The 22,711-nt window shown below is 39.2% G+C and overlaps 1 protein-coding gene across 12 annotated transcripts in view; it reads left to right on the plus strand.

Moving 5' to 3' along the window:
• Positions 1 to 22,711, plus strand: part of EHBP1 (EH domain binding protein 1) — a 402,091-nt gene that overhangs the window by 56,728 nt on the left and 322,652 nt on the right. For 2 of the 12 annotated variants that reach the window (XM_031655231.1, XM_031655232.1), the window contains exon 1: positions 21,473 to 21,557. The exons of 3 other annotated variants lie outside the window; for them this stretch is intronic. The gene's annotated coding sequence lies outside the window, so the exon portion shown is untranslated. Of the gene's footprint in view, positions 1 to 21,416; positions 21,877 to 22,140; positions 22,578 to 22,711 lie in introns of those variants that run through there. 7 more of the 12 variants (XM_003908715.4, XM_003908714.4, XM_017947574.2 and 4 more) reach the window with 5 other exon arrangements.

The following is a 22,711-nucleotide window of genomic DNA, read 5'->3' on the forward strand; positions in this document are numbered from 1 at the left end:
AGTTCCGATGCAAATTATCACCGTATTGCTCTCTGCAATGCAGATAAAAAGTCCCTTGTGTCATCTCTTTGTACTGAGCTGTGTATAGCTGAAAACAGCTAAAACCACTGAGAAAAGTATCTGAAAACAGCTAAAACCACTGAGAAAAGTGGAACATTTTCTTTCATCTGAAAAGGACTGGGTATTGCTTGCATTAATGGTAAGTGAATGTTTTAAAAACATTATTTAATGTTGCACACCATTTATTTCATTTGGAATATCTTATTTTAAATGCGTGTTTGAATCCTTTTGGCCAGCTGTATTAACAGTGCAGTGCAATGTACAAAAGTTGTCAAAACACCCTGGTTTGGGTTCCTTTAATGACGTAAATATTTGTCAAGCACTTACTATGTACCAGCAAGTGTTCTAGGTACTTTACATAAGTTACATCATTTACTCCTCATAACAACTCTAAAGATAGTTCCTATTATTCCCACTTTATATATAAAGAAACCATTCAACTGGTAACTAGAAGAGCTGTATTCAAATCCACACTGCCAACCCAAAGTCTACGCTATTTCCACCACTTAATGCTACCTCCTATCTTCAGCTGTTTTGACTTGAAGAAGACATAAATCCTCTCCAGGTCTCTTTTTTTTAATTCTTAAACAGGAGGATTGAATTAAATATTCTCTAAGATCCCTGCCAGTTCTAAACACTATCTTTCTATGATCGTTTCCCCTTTAATTTATAAAATGAAAGTGAACCTTTTAAATACTGTCTTTCTTCTTCAAACCTAAAGGCAATTTTCCTATTGATGGAGGGAGGTAGAAAACCTTCGTTTTGAATATTGGAAATAATAAAATTCAGAAACTTTTTTCCCTGGAGCTCATCTCCCTTGGTCACCTATGTGAAGTCTTCTAGTAGTACAAAAGAGATGTAGAAAATCCCAGTTGTACTAGCAGAAGTCTGAAGTTCCCAGATAATCTATAAGTGGGTTGTGATAGATGGGTTTCCCGTCTATGTAGAAGTATAAGCTATTTAGGAATTCCAAGTAGCCACTTATTTGCCTAATTTTCTAGGTATTTCTATCTAGGTTCAATACAAATGCATTGTGATTTGACATATTAATTTCTCAGTGAACTCTCCCAATTTTTCTTTTTTTATGAATTGATGTGCCAATCTAAATACAAGAGTCCAGCTATGTTCTATGAAATGGTTTGTAAGGGTTCCAATACAAAGAAAAAAGATATTCCTTTAAAGATACTGCTAAAGACTCCAGAATCTGCACAGACCGGCTATGAAAAGATCAAGGAGACAAGAGTTAGTGTGTCCTTATAAAGTATGAGGTTGAATAGATTGCAAGAAAGATAGCAAGAGTGAGTCAGTCCCAAAGTAGTTACTGTCAAAGTTTTCAAGTGAAATGAGCTGATAGATGGCTTCTTTACCATACTGGATAAGTACACAAAATATCAGATGTGCCTACTTTTGAAAGAAGAGAGGGACTTTCATAGAAAAATAGACTCTGGAAAAGATTCCTCAGCTTTCTTTCTCACTGGAACTTAACTCTCACAAAAGCAGCAAAGTGATATATCCAGTAGTAGATTTTTAAAAAGGAATTATTTCTCTTGGGCTCCGATTTTTGGTCTGAGAAAGAATTACTGAAGAAAGCAATTTAATATTGGATGTAAAAATTTGATATTTCCGATAGCGTGAGAGACTAATGCCATCTCCTTCCTTATACTTTGTTAATTTAATCAGCAATGTTATATACTCTATGCTCCCCTCAGAAGCAACAGAAAGGAAGGAAATCAGTATTTACTGAGTACTTTCTATGTGTTGGACATGTATTAAAATTTTTTTCATTGACACATAATTATACATCTTCATGGGGTACGTAGTGATGTTTTGATATATATAACTATAGTGATCAGATCAGGGTAATTCACTATTATCTCAAACATTTATCATTGCTTTGTATTGGGAACATTCAATATCCTCCTTCTATTTTAAACTATATGTTATTATTAAATGCGGTCATCCTGCAGTGCTATAGAACACTAAAACTTATTCCTCCTATTTAGTTGTGATGTTGTATCCTTTAATAAATCTCTCCCTATTCCCCTCTTTCTCTTATGCTTCCCAGCCTCTAGTATCTTCTGTTCTACTTTTTACTTCTATGAGATCAACTTTTTTTTTAGCTTCCACAGATGAGAACAGGCAATGTTTAACTTTCATTCATCACTTTGCCTTTCCTCCTACCCAGGCTAATCACAGAGAAAGCATAAGAAACCAAACACTTCTGAAATGGGCAAATCAAAATGAGATCATTTTTTTCATCTTCACAAACTGGAAATTGTACATTAATCCCCCTTTTTTGTCTAGGAGTGATGCAGGACTACATGCAAGTTTTGGAATGACTCTTCTGGCTTTGCTTCATGAAGGGTCCTGGTATGCATACTGAGAAGGTCATTTTAATAAAACCCCAAGTAAGAATGTGTGCATCCCATTACTCAGGAGTCCCAGAATTGCATGCATATGTTTGAATCATTTGAAGCCTGTTATTTTTTAATAGTCACTAAGCTAGCACAAATATTTTAAAAATTAAAAAGAGCTTTCAAAGCCTATAGTTATTTTTATCAAAGTGCCCTTAAATGCAATAACTCATGTCAGTCTGGTTGAAACACAGAAGCCTCAGTGCCTCCTCAGTGATCTGCGGAAACAAGAAATATCAGTATGTATAACCTAAATAGAGAAAAAATCAAATATGATGGAAATAAAAGGAAGCTGGTTCAGAATCTACTATGATATATCTTCATAAAACAAAAATAGCTATTATTGAAATAATTTTTTAGGCTGGGTGTGGTGGCTCATGCCTGCAATCTCAGCACTTTGGGAGGCCGAAGTGGGCAGATCGCTTGAGGCCAGGAGTTCAAGACCTGCCTGGCCAACGCAGTGAAACCCTGTCTCTACTAAAGTTACAAAAATTAGCTGGGCATTGGTGGCACACACCTGTAATTCCAGTTACCTGGGAGGCTGAGGCAGGAGAACCGCTTGAACCCAGGAGGTGGAGGTTGCAATGAACTGAGATCATGCCACTACACTCCAGCCTGAGCAACAGAGCAAGACTCAGTCTCAAAATAATAATAATTTTTAAAATTGTGTCTATTTTCCTTAACAAGAATCCAAATCTTATGGCTATATTATGATTACATTATTATAAAATTCTGACTTTTTCCTAATGAAACCACTTGATTGCATGTTTATTTGTTCTTGTGTTTAAATTGAGGTTTTAGTCTTTAATGGATGAATGATAAGGTCTACACAGAAAGCATTTATAGTTATTACTAAAAAGCAGTAGTGTTTGCAACTTTAGGAAGTGAAAAAGAGTTGTCAGGATTTGTTAGTCTTTTGTATTTCTTCTTATGACAGAATTTGCATGAATGTTTTTAAAGTTTCTTGGTTCATAATAGAACTGTGCTAAGTCCACCTTTTAATCACATTTGGTATTGTCTATAAGAGTTGAAGTTTCAGGCAGACCTGCTGAAGAGTAGAAGGACTGGGCCATCTTTCAGTAATCTGGGAGACTGTGAAAGCAGTCTAGTTAACAGTCACCTGCAGCATAGCCCTTAGCAGACAAAGCCTCTGGGTGCCTCCTTGGGGTAGTAGAAAAAGCCCAACTGGGGATGATGGGGTATATGTGTCTTTAAAAATAGGGATTTTGAAGTGAATAAAATAATTGTTGTGGCCGGGCGTGGTGGCTCACACCTGTAATCCCAGCACTTTGGGAGGCCGAGGCAGGTGGATCACAAGGTCAGGAGTTCAACACCAGCCTGGCCAAGGTGGTGAAAACCTATCTCTACTAAAAATACAAAAATTAGCTGGGTGTGGTGGTGGGTGCCTGTAATTCCAGCTACTTGGGAGGCTGAGACAGGAAGAATCACTTGAACCCAGGAGGTGGAGGTTGTAGTGAGCTGATATCATGCCACTGCACTCCAGCCTGGGTGACAGAGCAAGACTCCGTCTCAAATTAATTAATTAATCAATTAATTAAATAAAATAATTGTTGTACAAGATTGAATAAGACTGTGAACAGATACCACTTACAAAGCCACGTAGGCTCTCATAACCAAGAATGGATGGTTTTTGAACTTTGTCTCCTACCAGGGAGCTGTCCTTTACGCCCCTCAAGAAATGCTTAGCTAATCATATGGATTTAGTCAAGGTGAGGAAATTGAGATAGAATGAAAAAGAAATAAGAATCCCACTGGAAACCTATTTCAAAGGAAAGATTTTGCCCTCTCCCCATAAATTAATCAAATTTGAAACCTGCAGTATTTAGAATTTTGTCACTGATCTTAGCTGATATGAAAATGCCAGGGAGAGGAGGCAGGTGCAGTGATGACAAATGCATTTTTACAGTTCTAGATATTTGCTATTGTTGACAATCTTTTGGAAGATCAAATCAAGAGCCCTTGCGTGCTCTCAAGTTAACTTAGAAAGTTGTTCCATCTAACGTATGTCAAAATAATAAGAGCTATTTATGACAAACCCACAGCCAATATCATACTGAATGGGCAAAAACTGGAAAAATTCCCTTTGAAAACTGGCACAAGACAGGGATGCCCTCTCTCACCACTCCTATTCAACATAGTGTTGGAAGTTCTGGCTAGGGCAATCAGGCAAGAGAAAGAAATAAAGGGTATTCAGTTAGGAAAAGAAGAAGTCAAATTGTCCCTGTTTGCAGATGACATGATTGTATATTTAGAAAACCCTATTGTCTCAGCCCCAAATCTCCTTAAGCTGATAAGAAACTTCAGCAAAGTCTCAGGATACAAAATCAATGTGCAAAAATCACAAGCATTCTTATACACCAGTAACAGACAAACAGAGAGCCAAATCATGAATGAACTTCCATTCACATTTGCTTCAAAGAGAATAAAATACCTAGGAATCCAACTTACAAGGGATGTAAAGGACCTCTTCAAGGAGAACTACAAACCACTGCTCAGTGAAATAAAAGAGGACACAAACAAATGGAAGAACATACCATGCTCATGGATAGGAAGAATCAATATCGTGAAAATGGCCATACTGCTCAAGGTAATTTATAGATTCAATGCCATCCCCATCAAGCTACCAATGAGTTTCTTCACAGAATTGGAAAAAACTGCTTTAAAGTTCATATGGAACCAAAAAAGAGCCCGCATCTCCAAGACAATCCTAAGTCAAAAGAACAAAGCTGGAGGCATCACGCTACGTGACTTCAAACTATACTACAAGGCTACAGTAACCAGAACAGCATGGTACTGGTACCAAAACAGAGATATAGACCAATGGAACAGAACAGAGCCCTCAGAAATAATACCACACATCTACAGCCTTCTGATCTTTGACAAACCTGAGAGAAACAAGAAATGGGGAAAGGATTCCCTATTTAATAAATGGTGCTGGGAAAATTGGCTAGCCATAAGTAGAAAGCTGAAACTGGATCCTTTCCTTACTCCTTATACGAAAATTAATTCAAGATGGATTAGAGACTTAAATGTTAGACCTAATACCATAAAAACCCTGGAAGAAAACCTAGGTAATACCATTCAGGACATAGGCATGGGCAAGGACTTCATGTCTAAAACACCAAAAGCAATGGCAACAAAAGCCAAAATTGACAAATGGGATCTAATTAAACTAAAGAGCTTCTGCACAGCAAAAGAAACTACCATCAGAGTGAACAGGCAACCTATAGAATGGGAGAAAATTTTTGCAATCTACTCATCTGACAAAGGGCTAATATCCAGAACCTACAAAGAACTCAAACAAATTTACAAGAAAAAAACAAATAACCCCATCAAAAAGTGGGCAAAGGATATGAACAGACAGTTCTCAAAAGAAGACATCCATACAGCCAACAGACACATGAAAAAATGCTCATCATCACTGGCCATCAGAGAAATGCAAATCAAAACCACAATGAGATACCATCTCACACCAGTTACAATGGCAATCATTAAAAAGTCAGGAAAGAACAGGTGCTGGAGAGGATGTGGAGAAATAGGAACACTTTTACACTGTTGGTGGGATTGTAAACAAGGATCTAGAACTAGAAGTACCATATGACCCAGCCATCCCATTACTGGGGATATACCCAAAGGATTATAAATCATGCTGCTATAAAGACACATGCACACGTATGTTTACTGCGGCACTATTCACAATAGCAAAGACTTGGAATCAACCCAAATGTCCATCAGTGACAGACTGGATTAAGAAAATGTGGCACATATACACCATGGAATACTATGCAGCCATAAAAAAGGATGAGTTCTTGTCCTTTGTAGGGACATGGATGCAGCTGGAAACCATCATTCTCAGCAAACTATCACAAGAACAGAAAACCAAACACCGCATGTTCTCACTCATAGGAGGGAACTGAACAATGAGATCACTTGGACTCGAAACATCATACACCGGGGCCTATCATGGGGAGGGGGGAGGGGGGAGGGATTGCATTGGGAGTTATACCTGATGTAAATGACGAATTGATGGGTGCTGACAAGTTGATGGGTGCAGCACACCAACATGGCACAAGTATACATATGTAACAAACCTGCACGTTATGCACATGTACCTTAGAACTTTAAGTATAATAATAAAAAGAAAAAAAATAATTTTCAAAAAAAAAAGAAAGTTGTTCCATCTAGAAAGAGGGCTTTAATTTTTTGAAACAGTGAACTTGCCTCCAAGTCAATTTAAAATGTCCCTTTCTTTTTAGCCTTCATAAGCTGACTGTGTTAGTTATAATTATCTTTACATGTGACAGAAAAAAATCCCACCAAAATAACTTTATCTTATATGATTACTTCTGTCTCATATGAAAGAAGTCTGGTGATAGGCAGTTCAGGGCAAATGTAGTGCCTCTACAAATTTGTGAGAGACCCAGGCTTCTTCCAGCTTGCTACTTTGCCATCCCTTATCCTCATGGTCCAAGATAGCCGCTAGAGCTCTAGCCAACCCATCTGTATCCCATCAACAGAAAGGTAAGGCACACTCCCTCCCTTGGAGGAGACTTTCCGGAAGCTATATACAAGACTTAGCCAAACTTAGGCACATAGCCATATCTGGTTATAAAGGAGGCTGGCAGATCATTAGCTGAGTGAAAATGGCTCACTTAGAAATTAGGGTTTTTATTGCTAGAGAAGAAAAACGGAGAATGGGTATTGACAGACAACTAACAATATTTGCCTCTGAACTCCTCCAGACCGCCTAAATTTTCCCCTCAACTGAAAATCCTCTAATCCACTGCCTTAATTTTACTGATAAATGAACAGAATGGTGTTAAACCTAAGTGACTTGTCCCAGGCTGCAGGTTGGAGGCCAGGAAAAACTAGAACCCACATCTAAAAACTTTAAGAGTAGAGAACATTCATATTTTAAATTTCTGTATTAGAATATTGTATTTTGCTGAGCTCTAGGATATTCAGTTGTCTTGTGACTTTTAGTTAAATGTGGCTGCAATAGTCTCTTTCTATATTCTTTTATTTTTCTTAATGGCTTTATTGAGATATAAATAAAATAAATATCTCCTAGTAACAGTGTACAATTTAGTGGTTTTTAGTATGTTCAGAGTTGTGCAACCATTATCACTATGTAATTTTAGATAATTTTTATCACTTCAAAAAGAAGCCCCATGTTCGTTAGCAGTAACTCCTTCATGTGCCTGAACAACCACTAATCTACTTTTTGTCTCTGTGGATTTGTCTTTTATGGACATTTCATATAAAAGTAATCATACAATATATGTCTTTTGCGACTGGCTTCTTTCACTTAACATAGTTTTCAAGGTTCATCCGTGTTATGGCTTGAATCAATGCTTCAATTCTTTTTATTGCTGAAAAATATTCCATTGTATGATAATACCACATTTTGTTTATACATTCATGAGCTGATGGAATTTGGGTTTCTTCCACTCTTTGATTATTATGAATAACACCACTGTGAACACTTATGCACAAGTTTTTGTGTGGACATATGCATCCACTTCTCTTTGGTATTTACCTAGGAGTGGAATCACTGAGTCATATAGTAACTCTACATTTGTCATTTTGAGGAAATGCCAAACTGGTTTTCAAAAGGTTTTACAATCCTGCCAGAAAGGTATGAGGGCTCCAATTTTATTGCATCCTCATCAACCCTTGTTATTGTCTGTCTTTGATCTTAAACCATTTTAGTTGGTGTGAAGTAGTATCTTATTGTGGTTTGGATTCCCATTTCTCTGATGGCAAATTATATTGAACATCTTTTCATGTGCTTGTTGGTCATTTATATGTGTCATCTTCAGGGAAATGTCAATTTAAATTCTTGAACAATTTCATTCTATTTTCTAATTTTTAAAATTTTTGTGGGCACATGGTAGGTGTATATATTTATGGGGTACCTGAGATACTTTGATACAGTCATGCAATGTGTAATAATCATGTCAGGGTACAAGGATTTATCCTTTGTGTCACAAGCAATACAGTTATATTCTTTTAGCTATTTTAAAGTGTATAAAAATTATCATTGACTATTATCACCTGTTGTGCTATCAAATACTAGATCTTATTCATTTTAACTATATTTTTGTACCCATTAATTACCCTCATGACCCCTACCCCTTTCCCCCACTACCCTTCCAAGCCTCTGATAACAATCTTCTATCTTTATGAGTTCAATTGGTTTAATTTTTAGCTCCCATAAATAAGTGAAAACATGTGCAGTTTGTCTTTCTATATCTGGTTTATTTCATTTAACATAATGACCTCCAGTACCATCTATGCTGTTGCAAATAACAGTATCTCATTCTTTTTTATGACTGAATAGTACTCTATTGTGTATAACTACCACATTTTCTTAATCCATTAATCTGTTGATGGACACTTAGGTTGCTTCCAAATCTTGGCTATTGTGAATAGTGATTCAATAAACATGGGAATGCAGATATCTCTCCAATATACTGATTTCCTGCCAGTTTTTAAATTGTATCATTTGTCTGTCTTTGAGCTTGTAATAATTCTTCATATATTCTAGATACAAGTCCCTTATCAGATATATGGTTTGCAAATATTTTCTCCCATCTGTTGGTTATTTTTTCACTTAAAATGTATACATAATAATTGTATTTATGTATAGTATACTTGTGTGTTTTTGATATGTGCATACAGTGTATAGTGGTCAAATCAGGGCAATTGAGAAATCTGTCACCGCAAATATTTATCATTTCTTTGTGTTGGCAACGTTCTAAATCTTCTCGCTACTTTGAAATATACTATAAATTTTTAACTATAGTCACCCTACTGTGCTATCAAACAATAGAACATATTCCTTCTATTGAATTGTGTTTTTATATCCATTAACCCACCTCTCTTCAACCTCTCTTCTCCCCTCCCCACGACCCTTCCCAACCTTGGGCTACTACCATTATACCTCCAGAAAAATCAACTTTTTGGCTCCCACATATGAGTGAGAACATGCAATATTTGTCTTTCTTCATTTTCTTGATGGTGTCTTTGAGGTATGAGATTTTAAAATTTTGATGAAGTCCAGTTTATCTGTGTTTTTTTTTCTTTTGTTGCTCTTGCTTTTGTTATATCTAAAAAACCATTGCTAAGCCCAAAGCTATGAAGATTTATTTGTTTTCTTCTAACAGTTTTATAGTTTTAGCTGCTAACATTTAGGTTAATGATACATTTTGTGGTAATTTTTGTATCTGGTTGTTTCTGTACTCTTAATTTCCAGAGAACATTAAAGAATTATTTCAAGTCATGGGTATCTCCCTCTTAAGGGTGTTCTTTTTCATTCACACTGGAAAAGATTAAACTCTTTGGGCTAGATTGCCACTGAAGTTATCAACAATATACGCTAGAAACAGCAATATGTTCTATTAATACTTTTTAAATTGACCTATAATTACTCTCCTTTTTAGCACTTGGTATAAACAATTGAATTAGGAATTGGTATATTTAGGAATGATATCTTATATCTTACTAAAAGACATCATTCTGCCTTCATGTTTTCTATGGGAATTGTGACTATAAGCTTTCAATTTTTAGTTGATCAGAAAAATTAAGGTTAAACAAAAATCATCAAAAATAGCACATCCTCCCATGACCAAAAAAAAAAAAAAAAACTTCTTAAGACAGCAAAAACTAGATGATAATGGAAACAACTGTGGAGAAACTCTTACTGCCTTTTAAAATGTCACAAACATATCCTTGTATTAAGGTTAGACATTTTAAACAATGACCGAATTAGAGCTGGAAGGGGTCTTAAGAGCTTATTTCTTCCAGCACCTCACCTCCAGTAGCCAACTATCATTTTCCCATTCCCATTTTACAGATGAGGCAAATGAAGCAACTCTCTCTGCTTCATCTCCTGGCTTCCTTTGTTTTGGCTTTTTTCTTAGACTTGCTCCAGTGGAGGTCCCTGGCAGCAGGATACCATCTTTATAGCAATCAGTCCCAGAGGAAAGCGCTTGCCTTTCCTAATAATTCTACCAATAGTCCCAGAATTGTGTATGTTTATGTCACACATATGTGTATATGTATGTACCTACATGTATATGTCATATATGTGTCATATATAAGAGAGGAAAATAAGATAGGAGCCAAACATGAGCCAGAATTAGAGGATATGAGGAAAACGCCCAGCAGAATCATGACATTCACAGTCCTAAAGCAATTCAAGCACAAAATAAAATGTCAATGAAGACTGGGTGCAGTGCAGGGAGGGTGGCTTGAGTCCAGGAGTTCGAGACCTGGAAACATTGGCAAAACCCCATTTCTACCAAAAAAATACAAAAATTAGCTGGGCATGGTGATGTGTGCCTGTGGTCCCAACTACTAGGGAGGCTGAGGTGGGAGAATCACTTGAGCCCAGAAGGTCAAGGCTGCAGTGAGTCGTGATCACGCCACTGCACTCTGGTCTGGATGACAGAGTGAGACCCTGTCTTAAAATACAGAAGACATTCCTAGAAATAGAACGTTTTGTGAAAGAAGATTCTTTAATCTCTCAACTGAAGTGTATCAATGGGCAGAATAGATCTAGAATCAGAACACATTAGATGAACCAGGAGTTGATTTATTTGGGGGAGAGTTTCCATTTTTGTCAATTAGATATGATTCATAACCAGAAACTATAGATGGAAAGCTTTTAGATAGTGAGAGAACATTTTAAAGATTATAGAATGATGACTTATACAATATCTTCAATCTGAAACCACAATTATACACGTTTAATCCTTATTATTTTTATTTATTTTTGAAACAGGGTCTCACTCTGTCTCCCAGGCTGGAGTGCAGTGGTGCAGTCACCACTTACTGCAGCCTCAACCTCCCAGGCTCGAGTGATTCTCCCACCCTAGCCTTCCAAGTAGCTGGGACCACAGGTGTGTGCCACTGCACCCAGCTAATTTTTGTATTTTTTGTAGAGACAGGGTTTTGCCATGTTGCTCAGGCTGGTCTCAAACTCCTGAGCTTAAGTGATCCTCCTGCCTCAGCCTCCCAAAGTGCTGGGATTATAGGCGTGAGCCACTGTGATCGGCCTAATCATTATTTTTTATTGTAAAAAAATACAAAGAATTAAAGAAAATGTATCACATAATTTTTACATTAACGTAAAGCTATTTGTGTAATCTCTTTGAGGTTTCCCTCTTCTTTCTCTCTCTCTCTCTTTTTTCTTTCTTTGCTTTTTGAGACACAGCCTCACCCTGTCACCCAGGCTGGAATGCAGTGGCATGATCTTGGCTCACTGCAGCCTCTGCCTCCCGGGTTCAAGCAATTCTCGTGTCTCAGCCTCCCATATAGCTGGGATTGCAGGCGCTTACCACCACGCCAGGCTAATTTTTGTATTTTTAGTAGAGACAGGGTTTCACTATGTTGGCCAGGCTGGTCTTGAACTCCTGAGCTCAGGTGATCCACCCGACTTGGCCTCCCAGAATGCTAGGATAACAGGGGTGAGCTACCATGCCCAGCTTTTTTTTTTTTTTCAGATGGAGTCTCGCTCTATCGCCCAGGCTGAAGTGCAGTGGCAAGATCTTGGCTCACTTCAAGCTCCACCTCCCAGATTCATGGCATTCTCCTGTCTCAGCTTCCCTAGTAGCTGGGACTACAGGCGCCCGCCACCATGCCTGGTTAAGTTTTTTGTATTTTTTTAGTAGAGACGGAGTTTCACCATGTTAGCCAGGATGTTCTCCATCTCCTGACCTTGCGATTCGCCTGCCTCAACCTCCCAAAGTGCTGGGATTACAGGCGTGAGCCACCGTGCCTGACTTTTTTTTTTTTTTTTTTTAACATGTAAAATATCATAGAACACATACAAGACAAAAAACAACTTTTAATTATTCTATCTCTAAGGATATCTAGGAAGAAGCTAAAATATTTCTGAGGAAAAGACAGCAAAAATAGGCCTCTGTTTTCTTTTTTTTAAATTTTTTGACAATTTAAGGAGTGAAAAGGGAAATTAAATAGAATGGGTGTGTTTGTTAAAATCCTGTCACATTCTTAATGACCATTATACTCTTGAAAGTTGCATGTGAGCTCAAGGAAATGTGTTAATCAGATTGTTTTGGCTGATGTTTAACAGGTTGCAGATCATTTCTCTCAATGTAATTTCAATTTTGGCATGTGTTTAATTTTGCATATTTGTAGTTACAATCATGTTGCCTTATAACATAAAAAAATCAATGTCTCTATTCAGTAAATCATAAAAATAATAACAATGTAAATACTACAATTCAAATTTTAAAAACATAAATTGTAAACAGGACTCCAGTGCAAATATAGGTTATAAATTTGTATGTGCTCTGACAAGTCTCTATGTGACTTTGCACAAGCAGCCACACAAAAAAAGAAAGAGGTGGAAGTACAATAATACATTTCTGATAATTGGATTTTATTGAGTGGGTGATCCTTTTATGTTAGTCCCCAGCACGTTGTCTTTTATAACACTTTTCTCAGGTTTTTTGTCATTGTTAAAGCACAGTCACCTCTCATCAACTGAAATTTTCTAAGGGGGATACTAAACAATGACCTCTAATAGAAGAGAAATATGAGCTCCAGGAGGGCAGGGATTTTGTCTTTTTTATGTGCTGCATTCCCAATACCTACCACAATACCTTGACCTTTGTAATTACTCACTAAATATTTCTTAATAAATTAATGGATTTTTCTCTAAAAATACCATCAAAGAAAATCAAAATGAAAAAGCTATCATTCAAAATTGTACTCATGAACCTGTTGCCTTAGAACTTGCAAAGTCAGCTGAAGGTTAATAAGGTATTATTAAGGGAAATTAATAAGAGAATGCAGAATGAACTATTGACAAAACCGATCCAGTAACAATCTTGGGCACTGCAAATATCCGTAGCATAGAGTGTTGAAGACCAGGTACCATAACACGCGCTGTGCAGCAATTTCATGTTAAAGCGCTATATGTATTAGACAGAAATACTCAACAAGTTGGTCTGTTTATCACTGACAAATCACTGCAGGATTTTGGTAATTGTTATCTTGTTCAGCTGTAGGCTGGACGAGACACATCGCAAACATACTGTTTGGCACAAGGTAGTTTTGTGAATAGCTAGAAAGAGCGTTATTACAAGAATAAAAGAAGTTGAACAGTTAACAATATGCCTCCTATTCTTGCTTTCATTGTTCAAGAAAAGTGAATATTTCAAATATAATCAAGTTGTGACCTTTAAATATGCTCTCTTTAGCATGTGTTATGTGAAGAAACATGCACAAGTATAACACTCTCCTTTTCCACACTGAAATATGCTGGTTAGCAGGTGCTCACACATTTTTGAAATGAGAAATGGGACACTGATAATGCAAGACAATTGTTTCAAGGGGCTCTCTCAATATAAGTAACTCAGTACTATGTTCAATACCTAAAATAGACTCATTTCAGGGATAAAATATTGTGATTTTTAACGTTTTAAAGATAGCAGGATTTCTTTAGAAGATTGAACTATGGCACAAAAACCTGGTTTGCTCAACACTTGAATTTCTTTTCTTGGAGAAAGAGATCAATGATGCATTATTGGGAATATTTTTAAATAGCATCCAAAAGTTGTGACAGAATATGAAGAAATATCCAGCAGCTCTCACAAAGTCATCTTTGCTTTGCAGGGTATGTTCTGATCACTGTAAGCCCAGTCACTAATTGGGTGACTTGCTGTGAAAAGAGAGACCTGGAACAATATTGCAGCTCTCTCTGGCTCTCATGTTATTGCCCTTGCCCTGGAATTTTTCCCTATCTTGCCCTGCCCAGAAGATTGCCCAAACTGTACATGAGTTAATCCTGCCCTTTGAAAGCTGGGTTTATTTTCCAGCACTACTCATCTGGGACAAGCTTCAGCAACAGGGCTACTTTCCCTTGGCTCATGCCCAGTGCCCTGGTAAGTGGAGTTTTGCCTGCTTTCAGCTTGCTTTGAAATTTTGCTTTTTGTGTGTATGTTCTTTATACTGTATGGGATGAAAGTGCTTTGATTTTACACCACAAGGGTGGTAGTCAGTGCCCTCCAAGATTATGAATTTCTACCAGCTTTTCTTTGCCTTTCCTGTCCAGCCTTGTTATTTCAGAATGATATTAATTATATTATCTTGCTCATACAAATGTAATCATCTATGAATTATTCAGAGGAAAACACTGACTGGATGCTATATCTGGTTACCTGGATTTTTTCCCAATTATTGAAAACACAGAAGAAGTGAAGCAAAGGTCAGTCTACCCCTTATAATTTACCAAAGGCTCTTAATGTTTCATGGGAAATGACCAGTAAGTCTTGGTCAAGAATCCCTGCTGATTTTATAGGAAATGAATTTATTGAGTTTAGCAAAGACCTTCTCTGCTGGGCTCTTAATTCCAACTCAAATCTTTGTTGCCATAATCCCAGTAATGGCCCACTTATTTGCAATGTGTAAATTATCTCAGCTAGCAGCTTTTACTTTGGCATACACATTTGTGGACTGGGACTTCACCATCATGAAAGTATCTTAAGCAGTTAGAAGGATTAGACTGAGAGGATGCTATAGACCAGTAAGGGCACTCTAGAGTCAGGGCTGGTATTTAGTTAGTCCACAATGGGACAACTAGGCCAATGGTTTACGGTTATCCTCCATTTTAACTGATTAATGCCTATGCCATGTTGTTGTTAACGCACTGAATGTCCACATTTTGAATATCATCGTTGCCTACAATATATTCTTGAAGATTTCTAAGCTTCTAGTCATTCACTATGTTGCTCCAGATTAACAACAGTAGTCCTGCTGAATCACCAGTGGATAGTATCTGTAGATTTGCTTCAGTCTCTACCTGAGTTCCAAGGAAGTCAAGAATGCTCCTCTGCCTCTACCAACCAAGCCCATGTTGGCCTTTTCTAGATGCTGTGGAGCTGGACAAAATTGGATTTTTAGTATATACAACTGAGGTCCTAGAATTAGTACAATCTTAGGTTCAATGTGCAAAGCTTCATTATGACTAACTTCAAATATTCATTCATGGGTAACTGCAACAGAAACAATTTCACCAAAGAATACTGTTTCTAATTGAAAGATGGTTTTCTAATGCAGCTTTTCTAAGCTTTTGTGTCATCCAAAGAACTTTGGTCCTATAATGATAGAGTAAAAAAAAAAAGGCCACCTTTTAAGAGAATAAACATAGGTTTTAAATTATTTTGTTAAGAGTTATTATTTAAGGTTATGTAACAGGCATAAATCTCAATCTAAAGAAATTCAGGTTGGCAAGAAACACAGTTTTATTTTCCCATTACTCAACCTAATTTCTATTTCAAGCTCTGATTTCACAAGAGGTGGCAAACACTTAATCATAGTCAATTTGGCAGGAACTGCATCTCAATTGAGGGGGCTTACATAGCATCACTATGCTGGGGAAAGGGGATGGGGCATTTAATCCTTGCTCCTCATCTACCGTGCTGGCTCCTCTTAGAGTTCTCATATGCATCTTTCTTCATTAGCAGGCAGCTCCATGGAGTGTTGCTGGGTTGATTTTGGTCCATCAGCAAGGACTGTTTTGGTCTGGTGGCTGTGCAGTGCCTTTGTACCCTTTTGGGTGTCTGGCAATTGTGTTGGGCATCCAGAACCTCCATAGTACTATGTAAGTTTGCACTGTTCATTATGGTAGCTACCAGCCATATGTAGCCAATAAATAAATTAAAATTAAATAATATTAAAACTCAACTTCTTCAGTGACACTAGCCACATTTTGCATGTCCAATAGTTCCACGTGGCTCATGGTTACTCCATGAGACAGCCAGGTAGATATTCATCATAGAAAGTTCTACTGGACTGTGCTACTCCAGAATCTTGCCTGGCCTAGATAACAACCAAGTTTTTTCTTCTCTTAAGGGTCTTGCCACCTCCCCAGGACTCTAATAAAGAGAAAAATATGTCTATTAGCTCTCAGATAACATAGATAGATCCCAGCATTTCAGCTGCCCTTCTCCAAAGCTTGTGCCAGAGTAGGGTGGGATTAGGTCCTGCTCTCAGAAATCCACTAGCATCCAGCTCTCATTACATCCCCTCCAAGTTCTGTCTTTCCCTTCTAGCCCAGGAAACTCATTTCTCATCTTTGGGAAAGGAAGCTTTACTATTGTCTATAATAGCACTGTCCAATAGGAATATAACGTGAGGCATGTATATAATTTACATTTTTCCTGTAGCCACATTAAAAAAGAGTAAAGGAACAGGTAAAATTAATTTTACTGTCTTTTATTTAATAAACCCAATATATCCAGAATATTATTTCAATATGTAATCAATATGAATATTATTAATGTATTAATCTTTTCTGCATACTAACTCTGAAATTGATGTATATTTTATACTTACAGCACATCTCAATTTGGACTAGCCACATTTCAAGTATTCAATAGTCACATGTGGCTAGAGGCAAACAGTGCAGGTTTCTAACTGGATTCCATTTCATTATTCCTCAAAGGGCCAGGCTTTTGAAACTCAAAAACCAATAAAAAAATTTTTGTTTTTCTACATTCTGTCATATTCCTTTCCTGAAACAATGAGCAGAGACCAGCCTAAATGAGGGTGAGTGCAATGCTGAGGATCTTGGGATGGGGTATAAGAGGAGAAAAGCCGTAGCAAGAAAGGAAATATTTAATACTTGGAAAAACAACTACTACAGAAATCATCACTTAAAATTTTAAAAGTATTAGCCTGCCATAGCGAGTTTTTAGGGACATAAAAATTGCTGTAGGACTGTTGGAAGTAAATTTGTTTGCTGTGGATTTAAAACAATTTCATTAGCAGTTAAAAATTGCAGTAATATTGTTGTGTATAGTATAACCGCTATGGTAACTGGAAAAAAAATACAAAAACCTACAGTGTTATTATTGGGAGTAAATCTTATTACTAGGAATAAGGCACAGACAAATTCCATTAGTGGTTAAATCCTGCAATAATACCTCTGACAATTTTTACTGCAATAACTGTAAAACCCAAAGATAAGAATTTTATCACCAGAAAAGATAACAATAATTCAAGCCTATGGTTGCATTTCATAGTCTTGAATCTCCATTTGGGGAGTTTCTGAAGCAGTGACTAGAAAAGCTGTTTCACTGAAAATAATTTCTGTCATTTTCAAAATTATCATGGCAGAGAAGATTTAAAGTTTTTGATGCCAGTTTCCACTTATTTCTTTGTATTCTATCTTCATTTTAAGCTTGATGATATTTAAAGGCAAAATTTAAATTATTTCAAATGTTGCATCTTCTGTTAGGTAAAACATTTTGCAGTCAACAACCTGGGTCAAGTGGACAGGACAATTAATGTAACTTGCATTAAACCTGGGACAGAGGGAGATGATAAATCAAGATCCAAGTAAACAGGGCATTAGAAGGTGGCAGACACAGTGGACAATCCTGGAAGTGGGAGGGTGAGTAGGAGGTACCTGTTAGTTGATAGGGGAAATGGAACCTTAAGAAAAAGGTAACTTCTAGCATGCCAAAAGATCCCAGCTAATATATGACATAAGGAGTGGTCATGAGGATTGAGGATAAGTGAATTCTTAGTAATTATTATAAAATCCTGAGTCCACCTAAATTATTGCTGTTTCAGTCTTGGTACCAATTGAATTAATGGGAGATAAATAATGTTAAATGTATTCTTAAAGACTCTTTAGTCCTTGAGGTAGTGATGTTTGGCACTAAGTATTCCCCAAGTATTCCTGAAGGTCTGTTTTGTTCTTTTCTGTCTTATGTTTGCTACCAAACACAATAGCATATGCTACTAGTTACCATTTGACTGTTTACTATGTGCCAGATACTTTATGTACATATCTTCCATTTTCTCAACATCCCAGAAAGGTAGGCATGATTATGTTATACAGGATCATGCTGTAAGAAGCTGGGACTTAGAGAGGTTAGTAATTTGTATTACTTTCTTGTGTACACACGGAACATGTTCCTGAAACTCTTTGAGAACAGGGACTGTAACTTTTATGTACTATTGGTAATATTTAATATGATCACGCTGGGAGCAGTGGCTCAAGTCTGCAATCCCAGCACTCTGGAAGGCTGAGGCAGGCAGATCACTTGACCTCAGGAGTTCAGCCTGGGCAATATGGTGAAACCCTGTCTCTACAAAAAGTACAAAAAAATAGCCTATCAGTTAATAGAGTTGCTCCTTTAAAAAAAAAAAAAAAATTAGCCGGGTAGCACATGACCATAGTCCCAGCTGCTCGGGAAGTTGAGGTGGGAGGACTGCTTGAGCCTGGGTGGTTGAGGCTGTAGTGAGCCTTGATGAGGGAACTGCACTCCAGTCTATGTAACAGGGAGAAACCCTGTCTCAAGAAAAAAAAAGATTAATATTCAGTTGGTATTCAATAACTATCAACAAAGCAGCCCAAAAGAGCTGAACATATTCTATATTTAATATTCTTCAATAAATTTAGTAGGTTGTTTTTATTTTTTTATTTTTTATTTTTATTTTTATTTTTTTTTGAGACGGAGTCATGCTCTGTCGCCTGGGCTGGAGTGCAGTGGCCTCAGCTCACTGCAAGCTCCGCCTCCCAGGTTTACACCGTTCTCCTGCCTCAGCCTCCCGTGTAGCTGGGACTACAGCCGCCCGCCACCTCGCCCAGCTAGTTTTTTGTATTTTTTAGTAGAGACAGGGTTTCACCGTGTTAGCCAGAATGGTCTCGATCTCCTGACCTCGTGATCCGCCCGTCTCGGCCTCCCAAAGTGCTGGGATTACAGGCTTGAGCCACCGCGCCCGGCCAGTAGGTTGTTTTTAAAAATGTTACAGGGGAAGAAGTAGCTGCTCTGTAGGGCCTCCAGGAGACAGCTTATGAACATGAGGTCAGCGGCAGAACGGTGTCAAGAGCTGTTCTTGATTCCTTCACTCATTTAGTAAACTATTCTAACCTTGATCTCTTCTTAGCTACCTTGGTGTCTAGAAGGAAAAATAAGAGTTTACATCCAAGACAAATACTTCCCCTAAAAAGAAGAGCTGTCATAAGAAACCTTCAGTCTCTTGAAATTTCCCACAACTTGAGGAAGATTCCCTAGGGATCCTACTCCTTTATTTATTTATTTTTTAAAAGACACTATTTAAAACATTACTTTTAAGAGAATTTCTTTACAATAAAAGTCAGTCTCTTTTTTTCTCTCTCTTCCCCCTCTCCCTTTTGAGTAAGGGAAGCATGTTAAAAGAAACCAGAATGACCACATGAGAAAGTTTGAGAACTTACAAAGAACAGTAATAAATAGGGTGCAAAAACCTTCTGATCATCATGTGGATTGTTTCTGAAGGGTAACTTGGATGAAAATAATTTATGACCATTTCTACAAATTAGCCATTAAAGAACTCCACACACTTAAAGCCTATTAAGGATGCAGAATATATTATTATATGAGATCATAACGGCTATAGGTTGTAGTGACTTCGTAAACTACTCAGGAAGGACATCAGAGAACTCTTAATACAAAAGAATCAATATGATTATTACGATTATTGTAACATTTTAGAATTGACTAGCAAAATAAGCGATAACTATGCTCTCTTCTGTAAAATGCACACTGTGCTCTTGTGTTATTAGATCACTTTCTTTATTGAAAGTGGAAATTGAATTAGATACTGGATTCAAGCCTTCCATCTGTCTCCCCATCTCTCTTGATTCTTCAACATGTCTCTCCACTTTGTCTTGGCCCCCAGTGTCTATAGATGGACTCAATTCTCACTCACCACTGCTCTCCCTGTCCCTGAAAGAATCCTCCCTGGACCCTAACACCTTTCAAGTTACTTTGTCCATGAACCCTGCTTTCCAACTTTCGTAAGACTGAACGATCCTTGTTTCCAGAGCCTATCCCGCTTCCTTTCTTTTTATGTTAGCTTGCCTCTCTTTTTCTCCCCAAACTGTCTGCCCATTGCTTGCTGATGCGCCTACTTCTCTGATTATTCCTTCTCAGTCTCTTTCCCATTTTACTCTTAAATTTTATTCCTTAAATGCTAGGATTCCCCTGAAGTTTCATTCTTTGTTCTGTTTCTCTACGCCAGAGGTCTGTGAACCATCTAAAACTGAAAACAAATTTTTGTGTTTTGAGACAGGACACTTTTTCCCCCTTGAGAAAGTATCTGTAGCTTTCATATTCTCAAAAGGGCCCTTGGCTCTTTTAACAAGATTAAGTGTCCCTGCCCTCACTCTGCCTCCTCTTTTTTGCCTTTGACTACCTTTTTTGTACGCTAGCTGTTCCCAAATCCATCTACAGTTCTCACTGAGGGCAAAAGAGTCCGACAGCGAAGAGGAGAAACCAAGATTCAAAGAAACGTGAAGACTCCGAACAAGAAGAAATTGTACTGTACACATTTTGTGTCTAGCTCAGCTGATCAATCCTCTTGAAGACCAGTTGACTCAATGTTGGGCGGGGAGCGGGTTGAGGGGGGGTGGCTGACAGGGTCATTACTTCAGGTTGTCAGGTAAGATCCCAGGAGGAATTGGTGAAATAAAGGCTGTATGCGCAAAAACCCTAGTTGCCAGTGGCGGAGGAGAGGGCGCGCCCAGGTCCTCGCGGAGATGAGAACAGGAGAGAAACCCACAGGCAGCCGCACTGCCCACAGCTGCGGCGAAGCCAGTCTCCAGGTCTGCAATCACCCTTAGGGTCCAGAAACCCAGCCCGGCACCGGCGGCGCCTTTGACGGACAGCCACCTTCTACAATCACCTTCCAGTTCACTATAAACACTCCCTATTCCTCCCGCCTATCGCTTCCCTCTCCAAGCCAATCAGAAGAACGGGCGGGATCGTACTTAGTCGGTTCCTTTTTTTTTTTTTTTTTTAAAAAAAGGTTGCCTGTGTGTCGCGTTCCGGCTTGGAGAAAAACCACCTCCCAAGCAAGGGGAAGGTGGAGCCCCTTTGATGGGCAGGCAGTTCTACCAGTCAGGCACCCCAGCCGCTCTAAGACCCGGCCGCTGAGGTGGGCGGGGCACGCGCGGGACCCGGCCAATGGCGGCGGGGCGGTGGAGGTTCAGCTGCGGTGGGTAGGGTTAGTGTGAGAGGTGCGGCGGGGGAGGTAATGATGATGGTGGCGGAGGAGGAAGGCGGGGGAGGGGGTGCTGGGCGCTGAGCGGCGGCTCTGGCAGGGTTTTGTAGGGTGGGGGACGGTCGCGGGGCGATCTGTCAGGGAGGGGGCGGGCGTGAGGGGCGCCGTCCGCCTGAGGGGCTGCAGATCCCGGCTCCCGCGAGCGCCGTGGCTGGCTTGGCTGTTCCATGTGGCTCCGGCGGGGATGGAGGACTCGGTGGCGGCGGCGGCGGCTGCTGCTGCGGCGGCGACGGAGGAGCGCCTCTGAGAAGGGAACGGGGCCAGACACAACCCGACAGCGGGATTAGAGGTGTGAGGAGGGGGCGGGAGTGGACGAGCGGCGGGGCCGGGGCTTGGGGTCCGGGCTGGGGTCTTCTGGTATCTCCTGGGTGACAGGGACCGCGGACGAGCCACCGCCTGCCTCCGCTGGGGGGCAGGGGTCTGGGCTCTGTGCGTGAGGAGACTGGGCTCCGGCGGACTGTTCCCCTGAGGATGGGGGAGGGAGGCACCGCACCCTGCACAGTCCACTTGCCCCGCTGGTCATTGCTTCACGCCCAGGCAGGAGTTTCCATTTCCCTCCGGTTGGCAGCGAAGGAGCCCAAGTGGCCTGGAGCCGGGACATTGCCCTCTCTCTGCCTGGAGATTTCCCTCCACTCCTCGTTTCCCATCCATTTCCCCCCTCCGACTGAAAAACAGCATTCCTCCTGGCTCCCTAATTTGTTCCAAGCACATATTGTCGAACTTGAGGCTATTAATTATCGGCTGAAAAACAAAGTTTATTAAAAATACTCCACTCCTCCCTCTGACTGGCGGTGGACATTAAACAGCATCCCTAGACTTTCCCGCTCTGCTCGCCCTTCTATGATGCTAACAGGGGGAGGTAGGGCCCCGAGTTACCATCTCTCTGGATTGTTGTTGATGCTGACTACCTGATGTGTCGCTCCACGTCTTCGGTGTGAATTGTAATTTCTTCCTTGGTGTCTTGCATCCTTGATGTTACTGGCTTTTGAGGTCGGTGTTTTGTTTCATTGTTTAAAAGACATGCAGAGAACTGGGATGGTCTTTTGCAGCGTTATTTAACATGGGTGGTTAGTCACTTCTCATGATTCTCTCCTCATATTCTTTCTCTTTTTGTCTTTGTTTTG

Source organism: Papio anubis, chromosome 14 (assembly GCF_008728515.1).
Source record: "Papio anubis isolate 15944 chromosome 14, Panubis1.0, whole genome shotgun sequence".
Lineage (NCBI taxonomy): Eukaryota > Metazoa > Chordata > Mammalia > Primates > Cercopithecidae > Papio > Papio anubis.